The 15,261-nt window shown below is 48.8% G+C and overlaps 1 protein-coding gene across 1 annotated transcript in view; it reads left to right on the top strand.

Annotated features, from left to right (window-relative positions):
• The first annotated feature begins 2,571 nt into the window (after nt 1-2,571).
• Nucleotides 2,572-15,261, top strand: part of Taok3 (TAO kinase 3) — a 161,260-nt gene continuing 148,570 nt past the window's right edge. The window contains 2 exon segments of the mRNA NM_001024254.2: nt 2,572-2,799; nt 14,907-15,000. The gene's annotated coding sequence lies outside the window, so the exon portion shown is untranslated.

Raw genomic sequence — 15,261 nt, 5'->3', positions numbered from 1 at the left:
CCCAGAGGAACCCAATCCAGTTAACTCAAATCTTCACAGAAAACAGAACAAGCATCAAGGCTGAGCAGATAGGAACACAGGGGAGGACGGGGTGGGACCAAGGACAGTGTTCTGCTTCTCACAGCCTCTGGGATCAAATGTATTTCCACACTGGCCCCCAGAGAGACATCTAAGAATGAGAACATTCGTTCTGGGTCCCATTTATTTTGACATTTCCTATTTGCTACCTTGTTTTAATTAAAACTTGGCTCTCCTTGTAAGGGAGAGTTCCTCTGTGTGAAATGCAAGAATGTCCAGAATGTAAGACCAGGATGGCTTTTCCAGCAGTTCAGGGATCTGAAACCCCTTCTCTACAAGAGTCCTTCCAGCCCAGCCTCAGCTGTCTCTTCTCCAAAGGATGAGGTCACCTTCCTGTGTGTGCTTGGACGTGTGTGTGTGTGTGTGTGTGTGTAAGCTGTTGAATCGCATGTAAACTATTTGCACTCCACCACCATGTGGGATAACAGCTCCCAATTGGTAATACTATTCATAAAGCAACAAAGACAATGGGTATCATTGTTTTGAACTCAGAATCCATTGATACAATGAAACGAAAGAGTTGGGTTTGTTACTAAATAGTTGCAAGAAGCTGGGCCCCTTTCACTGTAATCTTGTTTGTGTTTAAGTGTTATTTCTGTCTCCCTGATTACAGACAGCCAGGGTTAATATTCGTGCCTTTCTGTTTCGCACCGGTTACAGAGACACAAACAGTTGGATGATGACAATTTGCTTCCATGAAGACTGTAGAGCTGGCCCAAGGAGTAGGTTCCTAAGTGCTCCTTAGCGAAGAGGGAAGATCGACTTTTCAAAATCCCTCCTGACTTTGGGCTCCACCAAATTTCATCATGGCCTGTAAAACCTAAGTGTCCTTCAAAATCAAGTTTCGCTCCTTAAAGTCCTCCACCACTTCTCCCAAATAGGGTACTCAGTCAGACCACCCGGATGAAGTTTGATATGCAAACAACGTTTAGGATGCAAATTGCTGGAGGATACAGGAGGGGGGGGCACAAGCGAGCAGTTTTTTTTTTTTGTTTTGTTTTTGTTTTTTTTTTTTTTTACATGTTTGAGTCTCTAGGTTCAATCCCCAGTACGTTTAAAAGAAAAAAAAAAAAAAAAAAATAGGCAGCAGCAAGGCAGGGGCAAGCAGATCCCTATGAGCCCAAGGCCAACGGATCCCTACAGAGAGTTCTAGGCCAGTAGGCTATCCTGGGCTACATAATGAGAGCCAATCATATCTCAATTATATCTCCGAAAGATAGATAGATAGATAGATAGATAGATAGACAGACAGACAGACAGACAGATTTTTTTTTTTTTTTTTTGGAGCTGGGGACCGAACCCAGGGCTTTGCGCTTGCTAGGCAAGCGCTCTACCATTGAGCTAAATCCCCAACCCCAGATAGATATTTTTGAAGTAGAGCGTTGACTAGGAGTTGAATGTCTACGTCCAATGAGACTGACGGTGAAAATGTGTCCCTGCAGAAAACTGCTTTGAGCTTTCACGGTCAACTGAAACAACCTAGCCATTTCCACAAAAATATAAGACAGGTCCTGGTGTACTTTAATCTCTGGCAAGCACTATGTTTCAGCGTGGCTTAGGATACAGCCAGGTTATTGCAGGTTGCAGTTGGGGTCAAAGCTCACCAGCCTTCGCCTTTTCCGCCTTTGGGTTATTAAAGCCTGTGGCCCTGAAAGATTAAGTTGGATATGTTTGCTGGAGTTTTGCCAAAGCCCACGTGGTCCCCCTAGACCCAACTCCTCGTCTAACAGTTGTAGTCAAAACTCACAAAATGAGTATTTCTTTTTTTTCACCCTTTCTTTCTTTCTTTCTTTCGTTCTTTCTTTGTATCTTTCTTTTTTTTTTTTTAACTTGACTATTGAGACAAGGTCTAGCCAGATACCCCAGACTGGGTTCAAACTTGAGGCGACCTTCCTGCCTCTGCCTACAGAGTATTGGTATTCACATGGCATCCACTTTAAAATGTGCCCAGACCCCGTTAAGCACTTAGCTGGGTCCACACTTTTTGTTTTTCTCTAGCAGTAAACTGAGGTCCACTGAACGCAAAGCAAGGAAACGCAATTCCCCGGTCTGCGAGCAGGAAATATTGACAAGCGCCAGGCGGAAAGTGTCCCTTAAGGATGACCAGGAGCTGTGAAAAATCCAGCAAGAGACCCGGTCGACCTCACGAGCTCTCCCAAGGTGGTCTCCCAAGACAAGCCAAGGCGTGAGGAAAATAGCCACGAACTTTGACCCTGGCGCAGCACAAACAAGGCTGACCGCGCCCGAAGAGAGCCACCCGTAACCCAAGTGCAGAGAGCTTCCGCGATAGAGAAAGCCCCGCCCATTTAGCGCCGCCCACAGTCAGCTCCGCCAATCCCCTGGATCCATCGACCGCTCTGGTTTCTCAGGCAAGAGTAATCGAACGCCTATATGCGGCCTGGACCCGGAGAGCGGCGATCAGGGAAGGTCAGTAGAGAGCCTATCAGAGCATGGCTGTGGGCGGAGTCGGTGGGCGGGGTCGAGTGGGGGCGGGGCGCGCTCCGCGCAGTCGGGTGCGATTGGTCACCCCTGGCGGAGCCGCACCTCGGACAGCAGCAGCGAAGGCAGCCTAGGGTCCTGCGTGGAGAGTGAGGCGCAACGGGGACTCGCGGGCGGAGGCTGCGCGTGGGGACCCAGCACGCGAAGACCCAGCACGAGAGCGACTCCGGGCACCAGTGAGAGGAGGCGGCGGCGCCGGGGCCGCGGCTGACAAGCGCTGAGGTGAGAGCGCGGGCGCCAGAGTGACAGCCCGAGTCCCGGCGCAACGGCCGCGAGCATCCCGGGAGCGGAGTTGCTAGCGGTTCTACCAGTGCGCCAGAGGACCGGGACAGGGAGTGAGGAGGGGACCCCGAGAGGGACCGCGGGAGAGTGAGAGGACCAGGATGGGAACAGGGACAGTGGGATGAGGAGTGAACTCCGAGGGGAATGCGGTGAGCGAGGAGACCCGACGAGAGATGGGGAAAGCTGGATGAGGAGGGGACCGAGGAATGCCGCGGGAAGGCAAGGGGACCCCAAGACAGGACAGAGCAATGGGATTAGCGAGGCGACTTGAAGAGGGACTCGGGGCCGTGGGATAAGCGGGAGAACTCCGGAGGGACTGCGACCTACCCTGGAGTGAGCGAGGAGATCCGCCCCAGATGGACCGGTGGGAAAAGCGGACGGGATCCAAAGAGGGGCACTCGGAGGGGCCGGGACTGCAGACTGAACAAGTTGACTTGAGAGAACCCAGGCAGCGGGGCGAAGGAAGGGGACCCTAGAGGGACCGAGACAGAGAGTGAGCAAAGGAGACTCCAAGGGAGGCGAGGGCAGTGGTCCTGAAACTGTGCCCTCGCAATGGAAGGCAATAGGGCAGCTGAGTGAAGGGAGGGGTCCCCAAAAGGGGCCAAGACAGATGAACCCAGAGCAGGGATAGACAGCACCCAGAGTCCAGGGAGAGCGGGTAAGTGAGGTACCAGAGAACTTGCGGAGCGTGAGCATGGGCTTCTGACCTCGCAGCCAGGCTCCTGGGGAAAAGCACCGGGAGCCTGGGTCCCAGTGGCGTTGAGTGGAGACAGCAGCAATGCTGACACCTGGACGACACTGATGTTCCACTTCTAAGAACCCGAGGTCTCCCTGAGGGTTGAGTTCCGGGACGCTGGAAGGGGGATCATGTTATGGGCCCGGGAGTGAAAGACATGGATCCCAAGGGCTGGCCAAGGGCTAGCCAGACGATTTGTAGAGATTAGAGCTGCGCTTCACCTCTTCCAAACAGCAGGCTGGCTTCCCATCGCTTTCCTAAAAGTTCGATCTGGGGGTTCCTCAATGACGTATCTGGGGGAAAACCAGAAGGGCTTGCTTCTGTTCACCCCATCCCAAGTAGTTGGAGGGAGGGATCTCTTAGAAGAGCCTTAGGTTAATTAGGATTTTTTTTTTTTTTTTTTTTTTTTTTTTTTTTTTGGAGCTGGGGACCGAACCCAGCGCCTTGTGCTTGCTAGGCAAGCGCTCTACCACTGAGCCAAATCCCCAACCCCTAGGATGTTAATTTTAATGCTCTTAAAAAGCACCGGGTCCTTGTTGTTTCAGTTGTAGCTTTTCTCTTCCACTCCACAAGGAGTTAAGAAACTTTTCCCCCTGTTTGGCAGCCTGTCCCTATCAATGTTTACAGTGCACACTTAGGAGAACCAGAGCAGGTTTGTAGTTAGGGCTGTTTAACTTTGATGTGCTAGACACAGTTGGAAGGTCACACTCAATTTTTCAAAACAGTTGCCGGGGCCAGTAAAGGAACAGCACTTTCTAGGCAAGCTGAGGGGCCATGTATGTGCATTCAAAGCAGACCCTGTAAGTCTATCTCAAGGTGGCTGGACAAAGAGCTGAGGCAATAGAAGGGGGGAGAGGGGTTGAAGGATAGCTTTCTACTCCAATGAATGTGAAAACAATATGACCCCAATGTTGGCATAGATTGTCATGGCCCCAACCCCCTCTGGATGCTCCCCCAATGCCCAGTGCCAGCATATATTGTCATGGCCCTAAAGCCCTCTGGATGCTCCCCCAACGTTCCTGTTCGGTCATCAACTTTATATTTGAAGACTTTTAGGACTCGTGATTATATTTTTTCCTCTTAAGTTATTTTGGGGAGAGGGTAGTATTTACAAAGCAATGAGCTTTCATCATGACATTTCCTTATGTGGCTTGTACTTCAGATTTTTTTTAAAAAAATCCTCTTCTCTGTTTCTAATGCTGTTTCTCTTTCTTGCTGTTTTATTCATTTTTTTTTCTAGGAACTTAAGAAATTATGATTTTAGGGTAAAAATGGAGAATGTGACTAATATTCCATTTTGGTTGCTTAGATGTCTCCTCTGGGTCACATTCAGAGTGTGTGGTGTTTGAAACCCTTTGACTGGGTATGACAGCAGGACTCAGGATGCCGAGACAGGATTGTTTTGAGTGAGAGGCTAGCCTGGGCTATGTGGTACCGAGCCAGCCTGGGCTCTGAGACTCTATCTCAAAAGACTGAAGAAATGTTTTGCCCTGAGTTTAGCACTAGACAGTGGGACCCAAAGTATACTGCATTATTCCTAGTAGACAAAATGTAGGGTTGGGCTAACAAGCCCAAAGCCGTGGGCTTGGTCCCCAGGACAACAGCAAAAGGAGAGGCTTGCCTAGATCTGCTTTTGGTTTGTTTAGGTGTAGAGAGAGAGAGCATCAAAGCCAGGCCAATGCCCGGCAAGTGACCTTCCCACTGGACCACACTGCCAGCCTCCATGTCATTTCTGTCTAAGATCAACCACTCTGAAAGGGTTTCCAGCAGGGCAGTAGTAAATGAAAGGCTTGCTCTATCAAGGCAACTCTGACGCTTCGAGCGAAGAGGCAGGTGCGATGCCGGGAATCCCACCCTCTAGGAATCCACCCCTGAGAAACTCAAGTGATCCTGAGAACAGAACCAGCCACAGCAAACACAGGTCTTTTTGTTTTGTTTTGTTTTGTTTTTTTCAGAATTCATTAAAGAAGTAAAGTTACGAAAGGTGGAGTAGAGGGATGGGGAGGGGGTTGGGGTGAGGGGATTAGGCTGGTTAACTCCTGTGTCTATTCATCCTGGGGATAAGGCATGAGGGGCTCCTGAGGGGATCTGAGTCCTTCCAGGAAGTTCTAGAAGTGTCTGACCATGAAAATGTTTTCTCCTGTCTTGTAAGCTCACGTCTGACCGGTGCGAATGGTCATATCTAAGGGCAAAACAATAAATGTATTTCCTTGTATGAAAAGGAAGTGCCTCGCTTCTCTCCTGAGTCATCACCTAGGTAGCCAAGGCAGCCTCTTTATATTACGGTGTTGACCCAGGGATGGTTGGAGACAGAGGAGGGAGTAAAATTCTTATTGATAAGAGGAGTCCGTAATGCTCTTCCCTGGGGAGGGGGCGTGAGGGGGAAGGGATGTGTGCGAGATCTTGATATGTTTGTTCATTCAGGAGGCTTGTCTCCTGCTTAAAAGCTACAAGAGATTTAGATGAGCACTTGCACGTCCTTCTTCACCTTAGTCTCGGGCTAGCCGGAGCCCAGGAAACCTAATAGCCCATTTTACACTTTCCTTACCACTCGAGTCCTGTACAGTCGATCCATTGTGCTCTCGTGGCTGCCTGGCTATCTAGCGTGGCTTAGCAGGCAATCCAACCTGGACAAGCTTCTTCATTGCTTGCCAGCATTCATAAACTCACAGGTCTTCCGTAGATCAGGGTGTAGGAGTGGAGCAGGAACCGGAGAGCTGACGCAGGAAAATCACCAAGTCTTATTTGCGGGCGTGTGTTACATGCAGACCCATTTTCCCTTCAGAATGAATGTTCTGCCGGTTCAAATTTCTTTCTTCTCTCCCAAAAGGAACACACACACACACACACACACACACACACACACACACACAATGGTGGTTTGTATATGCTTGGCCCAGGGAGTAGCACTGTTAGTAAGTGTGGCCCTGTTGGAGGAGGTGTGGCCTTGTTGGGGGAGGTGTGGCCCTGTTGGAGGAGGTGTGGCCTTGTTGGAGTAGGTGTGGCCCTGTTGGAGGAGGTGTGGCCCTGTTGGAGGAGGTGTGGCCTTGCTGGAGGAGGTATGGCCCTGTTGGAGGAGGTATGGCCCTGTTGGAGTAGGTGTGGCCCTGTTAGAGGAGGTGTGGCCCTGTTGGAGGAGGTGTGGCCTTGTTGGAGGAGGTGTGGCCCCGTTGGAGGAGGTGTGGCCTTGTTGGAGGAGGTGTGGCCCTGTTGGAGGAGGTGTGGCCTTGCTGGAGTAGGTGTGGCCCTGTTGGAGGAGGTGTGGCCCTGTTGGAGGAGGTGTGGCCTTGCTGGAGGAGGTGTGGCCCTGTTGGAGGAGGTGTGGCCTTGTTGGAGGAGGTGTGGCCTTGCTGGAGTAGGTGTGGCCTTGCTGGAGTAGGTGTGTCACTGTCTGTGTGGACTTTAAGACCCTCATCCTAGCTGCCTGGAAGCCAGTACTCTACTAGCAGCCTTCAGATGAAGATGTAGAACTCTCAGCTCCTCCTGCACCATGCCTTCCTGGATGCTGCCATGCTCCTGCCTTCATGATTATGAGCTGAACCTCTGAACTTGTAAACCAGCTCCAATTAAATGTCGTGCTTATAAGAGTTGTGTTTGTCATGGTGTCTGTTCACAGCAGTAAAACCCTAAGACACGGGCTGGGGATTTAGCTCAGTGGTAGAGCGCTTACCTAGGAAGCGCAAGGCCCTGGGTTCGGTCCCCAGCTCCGAAAAAAAAAGAACAAAAAAAAAAAACCCCTAAGACACAGACACATATAGACAAACACATAAAGAGACACATATGGGCACACAGAGACACACACATACATAGATACATGCTCACACCTACACATACATATACAGACACACACACATGCACACACACAAAAGAGGAAAGATCCTGTCTTAGTATGTTTTAAAATTCCTGAGAAAACGATTTTTCAATTTGTTCTTCCTTCAGGGAGAGAACGCACAGTAGCTTTGGAGTTATTTGTGGGGTATATTTTGACCTGGATGACTTAGCTTGTGGTGGGCTAGCCTTGTCATGCATTGAATTGGCTGCTTTCCTGCTTGTGGCTGTTCTCAGCCCATGGAACATTCCGTGCCTGTCCGTCACCAGGGGTCCTGTCAGCTGACCTCTCACTGCCACGAAAGGGAAACTAAACCCACCTTCAATACTATTTATTCATTCATTCATTCATTCATTCATTCATTTATTATATGTACACTGCATCTGTCTTCAGACACACCAGAAGAGGGCATCGGATCCCATTACAGACGGTTGTGAGCCACCATGTGGTTGCTGGGAATTGAACTCAGGACCTCTGAAAGAGCAGTTAGTGCCTTTAACCACTGGACCATCTCCCCAGTGCTGCCAGCCCTGGATTTATGCTCATGTGTTTCGCTTTCTCTATGTCTGTCCCTGGCATATGTCCATGCAAACAAGGGTGATGGCAGTTCAAATACATCTTGCTCCCCCACCACAATAGATTCCACTAATTAAAGCAGAAAGCTTCTTTAAATAAACAAATAACTTAATTGATCTTGGCAGTAAACACACTACCCAGCATCACAGTTCTTGGCCAATTTTCAGTTCTGTTGAGAATACAAGCCTTTACATTTTTTTTTAGTTTAATTTTTTTAATGTTTAGAGCATATTTTATTTATCCTTTGACTTTGTAAGAGTGGGACTCTCCAGACATGGTCCAACATGTCTCCCTCCAATCTTCATATCCGTGTGCCTCTCTACTACCCACCACACTCATGTGTGCATATGTGATTCACCGAGTGTGTTTGTAGCCACAGAACAACGGTCCTATCAAACTCAGGAGGCACCACCTCACAGTGCCGCCCCTTCCCCTCACAGCCCCGCCCCTCATAGCCCCACCCCTTCCCCAAGACCCGCCCTATCCTCACAGTCCTGTCCCATCTTCACGGTCCCACCCTTTATCCTCCTCGCAGCCCCGCCCCATTCCCCTCACAGTCTAGCTCATCCTTACAGCTCCACCCAATCCTCTTCATAGCTCCTCCCATCTCCCTCACAGCCCCGCCCTATCCATGCAACTCCGCCTCATTCCCCCTCACAGCCCCGCCTCACCCTCACAGCCCCGCCCCATCTCACAGCCCCGCCCCATCTCGCAGCTCCACCCCTTCCTCCTCTCAGCCCCACCCATTCCGCTAGCTCTCACCTCCTTTCAGCTCCATTTTCTTCAGAGCTTTCGGAGCCTTTTGAGACCTGGGAGGTTCAGTTCATACACAAATCCGTTTCAGGGCGGAGCACCCACCTGTCACTTAGTGTCAATACCGTGCCAGGTTATGAGTCTGCTCATTCACTGAGGCCCACTGCAGGAAGAAGCGCTAATCATGGGGATAAACACGAGATTTTGTTTTTTGAATGTGTAAGTACACATATGTTGTTATTACGTTGATTTAGATGGCAGGGTGTAAACTCAGGACCTCAGATCGTACCAGGAAAGTGCCCTGTGGAGCCATAGCCCCTTCACAGATATTTTCAAAAACTACATCAACATAGTTTTTAAGTGATCTGGGTCAAGATTTAATAGTAGAGGTAGAAAGTTATAAGGTACTTTGTGAAACTTTATGCTTTTATTGTCTCTGAAAAAAATTATTTTTCTTGACTTGGTTTGGTTTTGTGACAGAGTCTTACTCTATAAGCCCAGGCTAACCTTGAACTCTCAAACAGCCTTTCCTCTCCGCTTCCCATGTTCTAGGATTACAGCATGAGCCACCATGCCTGGCTTGCAAAACCCATCCAGACTTTGTATGCAAGGTCCCCGTTTCTGTGTTTTTCACTGCCTGCCCTGTGAGCTGGGGAAACTGGTGGGCAACCTGGACAAGACGGGCATCACTGAGGTTTGCACACCCTGGGGCTAGTGTGAACCATGAGGTAGGAAGTGTCCTCACGAAGTAAGAATGAGATAATGAAGTGGCGATCCTGGAGGGCTAAAGCTCATCAGAAGGATGGTAGGGGGGCGCTGTCAAGATGTCTGTCTGTTGGAGCACTTGCCTCTAACGCTGGTGACTAGAGATCAATCCTTCCACCTCACGTACAGGTGGGGAGAGAGAAATGACTCTGTCTCTGAGCTCCACATGCGTGTGCCATGCATGCTCACATACACAACAATAAAGTGAGAGTAGAGCAGAGCTGGGGGTGGGTATGACAGGATGCATTGTTTACACGTATGAAATTGTCAGAGATGGAATTAAGGCTATTCTGTGGGCTGGAGACATAGCTCAGCTAAGAGCATGCCCATTCTTGAAGTAGACCCAGATTCAGTATTCAGTTTCCAGCTCCCACATCAGTTGGTTCACAACATACTGTAGCTCTAACATCCAGTAACTCCATTCTCCTCAGGTATCTGCGTTCACACTTTGCACATGCACACGCATGCACTTAAAAATAATACTCTTAAAAAAGGTGTTCTATTCAAAATAATTTTTTTAAACATTTGGTTGTGAGCCAGGCCTTTTAACGGCTGAGCCATCTCTCCAGCCCCAAATAAACATCTTTTAATAAAGGCTGTGGAGAGAGACGGGATTCCCTTTGGACAACAGAACAAATGCCAAGCCTTTCGTCGTGGCTTGACACTCTGTAGAAAGGGAGTCTTCGACTAAGAAAGACCCAAGTACCTTTTTTGGCTCCATTACTGTGCCAGCTGCCTGACCCTAAGTAAGTTGGTGACATTGAAAGTGTCACACTTTTTCATTAGTAGGAATACATAGATCAACAGACTCTTGGAGTGAGTGAATGAAGACCCCTCCACACACACCCATTAACTGTCAAGCACGGTCAGAAACACATTGCTCAGTCAGCAAGCAGCACTGGTTGCTTCTTTTAACCCCTTGAAGCCCATTTCTGTAGCCAGCTTTGCTGGACTCTCACGAATTATTTGCCCAATTTCGAGACAGCCAACTCCAGAAGGAGTGGATGCGCATATAGGGAAACTGAGGCTCAAAGAGAGTCAGTGACTTCTCAAGATCATGCAGACAATAGCAAGCTTGATCCAGATGGGCTAGATCAGTTTCTGAGCTTTACCACTGAGCTGGCTTTTCATATGGAAGCTCTCCATACTCTCCCTCCACACTTGTATCCACTGTGTGCATGTAGGTCTCCTTCCGCTGAGCCATTTCTCCAGCCCCCGGTCTCAACTTTATGTCCTTTCAATATGCTGAGAATTGGACTCAGGACCTCTGGAAGAGCAGACAGTGCTCTTAACCACTGAACCATCTCTCCGGCCCTGGGGAATTGGTTCTTAACTCTCCCCTGAGCCTGCTCATCTGCCTGCCATGCGCTTCCTGCATTGTTGTGGGCCCACCTTTCAACACCTCTGTCCCTCACCTTCCAGATTCTTCTGTTTTGTTTCTGTGTTGTGCTGGGGCTGGGCCCAGGGCCATGCATGAGCTGGACAAGTGCTCTGTCACCGAACAGAGCTGCCATCGGTGCTGAGACCTCTGACTGCCCTGGTTGCTTCTCTCTCTTGAACTCCCGAAGTGCTTGTGTATGCTTCTCTTATTCTAGAATATTCTGATAATCCATTCTATGGCTTACACTTCCCTTCTTCATAGATGCCAGTCCCTCTTCCTGATTTTGGAAAGACAGTCTCTTAAGTTTCTAACCTTGCAACGGATATCTTAATTATCGAGTTGTATTAAATTGTAATACTTTAGATTTAGACTAATATTTAAGTATAGTTATGCAGAGAGTTGGAGAATGCAATTGTCCCTACAGGAGTCATTAGCAGGGACAGTTCCTCAGGGAAAACTCTGCCTCTGAGCATGCATTTACAAAGTCTGACATCAGGTGCCAGGACACAGGCACATCCGTGGTTTTGAGGCAGGTTTTCTCTGTATCTACCTGGCTGACCTGGAAGTTGCTCTGGAGACCAGGCTGGCCTGGAACTCAGAGATCGTCCTGCTTCTGCCTCCCAAGTTCACTTTGATTGTTAAACCTGGGGGTCTCTTACTTTGTTTCCTAGGATGCTGTTTTTATTATCTGGGTCCTTTGGAGTTTTGTTCTGCTTTCTCTGGGTCTTATCAACAAATATAGTAAGATTCTTAGGTTGGAGAGAAGGTTCTGTCTATAAAGTTCTCACAAGAACCTGAGTCTGGATCCTCAGTACCCAATAAAAGTAGGTGCAGACTTCTGAGTCAGCTCAGCGGGGAAAGAACCCTGCCACAAATCCCAGGACGCCCATGGTGGAAGGTGAGAACTGACTCTCGTAATTTGTCCTCTGACTCATGGTTTGACATATATGCCCCTAGGTACGCACAGATTTCCACCCACATATATTCAAATTAAATAAAAATATAACTTAAACATTATTTTTAAAACTTTAATTAAGGGGGAGGGGGGAGGGGAAAAAAACTTTAATTAAAAAATGTTATGAGCATGAATGTTTTTGCTTGCATGTATGTATGTATGTGCACCATATGTATTGTATGTGCACCGTATGCATGTAGTGACTGAGAGGGCCAGAAGAGGGCGTCAGGTACTCTGGAACTGGAATTAGAGACAATTGTTAGCTGTCAGAAATGCTAGGAACCATATCCTGGCTGGCCCTCTAAAGAGCCAAGTACTCTGAACCATCTCTCTAGCATCCTACCAGAAAGAGAAGGTTTTTAAAAGCCAGATGTGGTGGGGCACATGTGTAATCCCCGGGTACTGGGGAGGTGGAAGCAGGTAGATTGGGATTTCCTGGCCTATGTAGTGGAGTCGATGAGCAACAAGTCCAGTGAGCAGCTGTCTCTAAACAGTGAGGTGGAGACTGGGGGAGGAAGGCGCTGACATCATCGGAACTCCGGCTTCCTTTCACATGCAAGCACACACAGGCTTACCCGCACGCATGAATACACACACATGCACACACAGGCACACACACATGCACATACAAATACATGCACGCATACAAACATGCACATAAACACATTCACATTCACACATCCACACGCACACTCACACGTGCACACATGCATGCATGCACGCAGGTACACACGTGTGCACACACATACGTATGCACACATGCACTTCTCTGTTTCATGCAGAAGAAGATGGTGGTGGACTCGGTCAGGAAAGCTTCACACCCCCTTCTTCCAAAACAAAGGCCTTCCTTTCAAGGATGATCACTCGATAGCTGAGCACAAATAAACTTGGGGGTGGGGGAGCAATCCCCCCATCTTTCTGACTGTGGTCTTCTCCCCAGCACTTGCTAACTTCTGCCAGGGAAACAAACCGTTCTGTTTGTTCTGTCCATCTTAAATCCCTCCACCAGCATTCAGGATCCACAGAGAGGCTGTTGTTTGACTCAGTGTTATCACTCAACTAGTTGTTTAGTGAATATTTGTTGAATGACTAATAGAAAGCTGGCTTGACCAAGTTCTCCAATTGGTTGGCTGTAAGAGTTTCGTTATTTTGAGCATAAGGAAGTAAAAACCCCGAGGAAGGAAAATATAGTTCGGGAGCATTTTCCTGTCCATTTTACTCTCTGGACTTTAGGTTTGTCTTTGCCATTAGACTTATGTGTCTCTACTTCCGACCATAAAAGGCAAGAAGAATGCATCTGAGGCAGGAGAAAAATATATGAAAACCAATCATTGTGAGGTAACGTCTCTGATGCCTGTGTCACCTCCTTAGGTAACTTAAAGCCACAGTAATCATGAGCTCCGGAGTATCAGCCCCATGGGGACTTTTTGCTAGGTCTCCATTGGTTACAGTAATGATGCTGCAAACTGGTCAAATCAAACTCCTCACGATAATTGAGGGAGGTTATCAGCTTTCTGATGTATGAGTAATTACCTTTGAAGCGAGTTTTAAGCCTGATTTAAAATAACTGAGCACTGTCCAGATCTTTTTGCCTGCTGGCACCCACGTCCACCCCGCAGTGTGCATTTGAAATGCCAAGGACAGGCAAGCCCTCACTTCCACATACCAGGTTCTGAGAAAGGTTTCTGTCTCCATTCCCACTGTCTCCCCATGTAAGCCAGGCTGGCCTTGAACTTGCCACCCTCCCAACTTAGCCTCCCCAGTAGAGGGGCTACTGGCATGAGCCACCAAGCCTGAAAAGACTTCATAGATGTCCGTGGCAGCCAGGCCACAGAGCTCTTTGCAGTAAACATCACCTGCTGTCAGCTGGCCCAGTTGCCATCCTCGAGGCTTCAGTCTCTGCCAGGTGGAGCTTCTCTTTCCCATTTATATATAACCCCCAAATCCCAGACTCCATCCTGTTCATCACAGAATCCCAGTGTCAAGAACCACGTTGTGAATGAAGCAGCAGTTCTCAACCTTCCTAACGCTGCGGCCTTTTAACACAGTTCCTCATGTTGTGGTGACCTCCCCAGCCATAAGATTGTCTCATTGCTACTTCATAACTCTAATTTTGCATAATGTTAATATTAACATTGATTATCTATTATTAATATAAATTAATAATGTTATATTAATGTTGACAGCGTCAATGTGGATATGCAGGATTTCTGATCCGTGACCCCCACCCCCAGGGGTCAGTACCCATAGGTTGAGAACCACTAAAATAGAGCAGGAGACTCGGAGTGGAAGATTCGGGTTTTCTAGTTTATGTGTGTGTCAGTGCCCATGTAGGCGTGTGCCCGGGGAAGGCAGAGCTGGGCTTTGGATCCCTTGGAACTAGAGTTGCAGGCATCTATGAGCCACTCGATGTGGGTGCTGGGATCCAAACCCCAGACTCTGGCAGAGCTGCAAGCCCTCTTAACCGTGGAGCCTTCTCCCCAGCCTCCCTCCACAGTTCATCTTTCAGACAGCCTCTCACTACGTTGCCCAGGGTGTCCTTGAACTCACTCTGAAGCCCAGACAGGTTTTGATGTCCTCAGTAGCCCAAGCAAGACTTGAACTTGGAATCATCCTGTTTCATTCCCTCCCCTCGCCCCTTACCCACTAGGACGGGCTCAGTAACTGTAAGTTTTAGAGAAAGCTTAAACTGTCTCTTTCAATCAGGCAGTCACTAGTTAGTGCCAAACAACCTTGCTAGATGGCTCTCAGTTTGAGCCCAGGGTGGTAGTGTCTTAGATCCTGGATGTTCCTGGTGTTGGTAGCGCCAGCATTAAATCTCCTTCAGGGGATCACTAGTTCAGAGAAAGAGAGAGAGAAAGAGACAGACAGAGACAGAACGAACGAACAGATTGGCACCACCCAGAGAGAGGCACATGCACCTGCAAGGGCCAATGGGCGTCAGAACAGGAAATAGCGCACCCAGGCTGCTGGGCCTGATAGCACCGTGGGGCCCGCTCCTCATGCTTCTTAAGCTGTGGTTCCTCATAAGGATTTCATGGGCTTCTTGCAGACTTACCGTACGTGAGCTTCAAACAGAAGACACCGTAGATCTGAAGGCTAAAATGTGAAGACGACCTGACTGCTCTTCATGCTCAAGAAACCCGGTGAGTCCCTCCTGACAGGGTGTGTCCCTCGAAAGCTCCCGGAGCTCACAGGCAGAGAGATGGGGGCAAGTTCACATAGCTCCATGTTAACCGTGCCGCTATCTGTGTGGAGGTCAGCAGCCTGGCCCAGCCCGGCCTGGCCTGGGGTTTACATGTTACTGCAGCAGCAGGCATCAGCTGAAGAGTGTCCTGGGTTTTCTGGTTTTGAACATGGTATTTGTTTAGCTAGCGCCTGTTTGTTCTCTTTGGTGAGAACTGAGT

This window comes from Rattus norvegicus, chromosome 12, assembly GCF_036323735.1.
Source record: "Rattus norvegicus strain BN/NHsdMcwi chromosome 12, GRCr8, whole genome shotgun sequence".
In the NCBI taxonomy this organism is placed as follows: domain Eukaryota; kingdom Metazoa; phylum Chordata; class Mammalia; order Rodentia; family Muridae; genus Rattus; species Rattus norvegicus.
The sequence above is the reverse complement of the archived record's forward strand: the minus strand, read 5'-3'. Positions and strand labels throughout refer to the sequence as shown.